At 38.3% G+C, this 4,079-nt stretch overlaps 1 non-coding gene across 1 annotated transcript; it reads left to right on the top strand.

The window, feature by feature from the left end:
• Positions 1-691: 691 nt before the first annotated feature.
• LOC138165453 (U6 spliceosomal RNA) lies at positions 692-799 on the top strand. The gene has a single exon (XR_011169358.1). It is a non-coding gene; the product is annotated as a U6 spliceosomal RNA (small nuclear RNA).
• Positions 800-4,079: the final 3,280 nt, after the last annotated feature.

The following is a 4,079-nucleotide window of genomic DNA, read 5'->3' as shown; positions in this document are numbered from 1 at the left end:
TTTGCAGGGAGAAGATGAAGTTGATTGGGACATGACAGCTTTCTTCAATATTTGAAGGGCAGTCATGTGAGAAAAGGATTTGATTTGTTCTTCTTGACCTCAGAATTATAGAGGCAAATTCTAGCAACATGAAAACTTATATCTAACAATGAGAGCTGTCTGAAAGAGGGATGAGTTACCTTGGAGACAATTGACTTCACCCAGAAGAAGCTGGGTAAGTACTTGACAACTGTGTTTATAGGGAGGGTTCTCACTCAACTGCAGTTTGGCTACATGACCTTGAGGTCTCTTGTAAATTTGCAATTCTGTGACCTGCTCAACATCTGAGTTTATACAACATATTTGATTCAATTATCAATCAGTGCCTGCATTTCTCTATTACATAGCCAGTCTTTCAGAATATATTTGGATGTCTCACAATTTCTCTTCTCTGTAGGCTGGAAGGATGTCTTGCCAAGGAAACAGTGGTAGCTGTCACTGTGGCAATGTCTCCTGGGTTCTATGACTGTATCCCAAGAAATAAATAATTGGTTGTCTCTCCTTCATCAGTCCACATTCCAGCCAGTCTGGCTATGCTATTATCCTCTGAATCAGACCTGTATGTCCCCCCTCTGCCTAGACACTCACTAGTCACCTTCATTTCTGAAAATCATGACATCCCTTCAAGAATGAGTTCAAGTACCACCTTCCTGTGCTCCCTGCAACAGCACATTTATGGAAATTGGAATGATACAAAAAAGCTTAGCATGGCTTCTGCCCAAGAAAGGACATGCCATGTTGGGAAGCATTCCATATTTTTTTTGGTTGCAAGAGAAGGTTTCTTTGGGAGGGAGAGATGGAAAAGTTTAGGGTAGAGATAGCGAGATTGAAAAAGAAGAAGAAAAAAGAATCAACAAAAAAATTTTAAAGGAACAGGAAATGTATGAGGAAAGACAAGCAGAAATATTTTAGAATTAATATGTAGAATCAGTTATATACCTTAAAACATATACATGTAATAGAAAATCTGGATTATATAGAATATGTTTTTTTCTCATTCTTTGTGTATGAAAATGCTCATATTTTTGCTATAGATCATATTTAAAAAAATGAAATTAAAATTCTGAAAAGTGTCACAGAAGACTATTCCTGACACCTGTCTGCTTTGGCTAATGCTCTCTCCCTCCTCAAATTATTCATATTTACTTATGTTTGTAAATGTTTATACCCCCAGGAGAATGTAAACTCCTTGAGGGCAAGAATTGTTTTGATTTTTTTTTGGCTTTCATTGCCCCAGCACATGGTTTTCACAGAGAAAATCTTTAATAAATACTGGTTGAATTGTTAAAAGGCATCATGACCAATAGACTTGGCAGTCAAGGTCAGGATTTGAGTTAAGTAGAGAGCAGACAGGACACATAGCAAAAGCAGGAAACCTTGTGCTCTCAGGCCAGTTGAGCGCAACAGAATGTCTGGAACTTGAAACTGAGCTTTACTGATGTTTCTTATCTCAGCCCAAACCTACCTTAGCAACTTACCATGCCCAGCTCTGCAGGCTTTTGGAACAGTTTCAATCCCCTTCAGGGAATAAAGAGGAAAGAAATGGAAGGGAAGAAAATGGGGACAGGAGTGAAAGCTGAAAAATCAAAACCTATTTATAAAGAGAAAAGGTCAAGGAGAAAGCTATAGGTGAAAAGCATAGATGTGAATTAGACAACCTTGGCAAATCTCAGACATAATGACCATTCTTATTCAGATAACTTTGCTTCTCCCTGTCCATTTGATTTTTCTTTCCTCCTATTCAAGAAACAGAGATTTCGAGGTGAAAGGGAATTCACACATCATTTACTATAAACCCTCAAGACCACCTAAGAAATAGAAAGCAGCATCAGGATTTGAACCTAAATCCTTTAATTCTAAATTCAACACACTTTCCACTGTATCAGGCTGCTTCCACTGGTGGGTCTTCTCTGTGGATCATCTAGGATTTGTAATCTGCCCATCAAAGGCCTGAGTGAAATACTGACAAGCCATTCATACTGGAAGACCCAGTGAAAGCCAACTTTTACAAGGTATTTTACACACACACACACACACACACACACACACACATCTATATATATCATATATCTGCACATGCACACATATGCACACACATATCTATACATATGCACACACACACGAGTGGTGTCCTTCAGTTCCTTTTTATGCTATTCTCTGTAAATTGAAATATGCTTGGGTTATGATGATTTAGTATTACTAATTCAGTGCTTTGTACATAGTTTCCCTGGCATTCACATTAGACCATGTTAAGATGATGGGAATATGATTTTTTTTAAAAGAAGAAAAAGAAAAATTTTTAGAAGGAACAAATGGCATGACATTTGTTTCTTTTATATTCAGGATTGAAAGGAAGAAGGGACATCAGAGACATCTAGTCCACTTCCATCCTTTTTTATTTTATCTTATTTTATTTTTCTAGAACTTAGAGGGGTCAATTATATTGCTAGCATTTTATTTGATTGCTAGAGAACTTATAGGGACAGGTGTATCCAACAAGGTCACCAGCATGGCCAGGATTGCAGTCTCAGGCACCGAAAGTCCTTCTGCCAAGCAATGGCCCAACACACCCAAAGCAGGATACAGGGAGAGAAGCCTTCAGTGGTGACTGATTGGACACATTCCCAGAAGGGTGTTGGCCTGTCCGGCCTTAGCTGATCGTTATAAGCCTAGATAAGGGTTTTGTGAATCAGACTTAAGTTAAGGATCATGCCAAAGGAACAACAAATACTCAAGTAGATATGAAGCTTTACTGCAAGGTTGCAAAGACCCCAACAGCAAAACAAAGCTCATCTAAATAAAGGGGTTTGTAAGTTGGGATCAGGAGGGATATAAGAGAGGGCAGATTGAGGGAAGGGGTATTCAATTTACTTTCCATCTTGGGGGGAGAGGTAGGGGAGAGATGGGAAGAAAATTTGTAACTCAGAATCTTTGGGAAATGAATGTTGAAAACTAAAAATAAATTTTAAAAAATAAATGAAGAGGTATGCCTCACAGTTACTTCTCCAGCCTCCCTGGTCCACACTGATGAGTTCTGCAGCTTCTTTCTGGGAAAGGTAGTTGAGACCAAAACTTATTCCCTTGGAAGGAAGACTCCTGCCAGCAATGTACCCTCACTTATAAATGAGAAAATTGAAGACTTGAGCTGTGACTTGTCCCAGGGCATTAAAGCTGTAAGCAGCAGAGTCTGGATATGAACCAACATCTTCCTGACTCCAAAATGGGGATTCTTTACATAATACCAGATAGACTCCAATATTCATATTATTCTATTATTGTAACCTAGAAAGAATTTTATTGCCAAAAGATTAAAATATCCAAATGGCATAATGTCAATTTTTGTACTAGATCGAGGATTTTATCAGTATAAGGAAATTTCTGGTGAAGAAATCCTCTCCATCAAGATACATCAGCATCTGTTCTGCAGCATACATACTGTCTTCAAAAATTGCTAGGGACACTGAGACATTAAGTCCCTTCCCTTCCCTTCCTTTCCCTTCCCTTCCCTTCCCTTCCCTTCCCTTCCCTTCTTCTCCCTTCTTCTCCCTTCCTCTCCCTTTCTCTCCTCTTCTCTGTCCTCCTTTCTTTTCTTTTGCCCTCCTCTCTCCTTTTCTTTGTAGTCAGGAAGATGTGAGCTAAAATCATGATTCTACTATTTACAGGTTTCATGACTTAGAGTTGCAGATATCTTAAACCCTTTGATATGATTACTGAAATCCTATCACAGATTAAGAATCATGGAAATTGGAAGAGTGGCTATAGAATTAGAGAAAGACCTATGTTCCCATTTCTGGTCTAGGTTAAGTAGACAGATTCTACAATCTATGGACTATTGCTCTGTGCTTCCATTCTTAAGAAAAATTATATAATAGTTTATCAACAGAGTGTTATTTTTGAATGTTTTGAAAAGAAAGTGATGATCACTGAGAGTCATTATAATCAATAAACCTAAGTTATTATGGATGAACATGATTTCCTCTTTTAATAGGATGGCTAGACCAAGGAAAGGGGCCAGAGGAGGCACACCTGATTACAGTAAG

This window comes from Petaurus breviceps, unplaced genomic scaffold (assembly GCF_028583685.1).
Source record: "Petaurus breviceps papuanus isolate PSGF00001 unplaced genomic scaffold, PetGlider_PUasm1.0 208, whole genome shotgun sequence".
Taxonomy (NCBI): Eukaryota; Metazoa; Chordata; class Mammalia; order Diprotodontia; family Petauridae; genus Petaurus; species Petaurus breviceps.
Note: the sequence above shows the minus strand (reverse complement) of the source record. Positions and strands in the feature narration are given on the sequence as shown.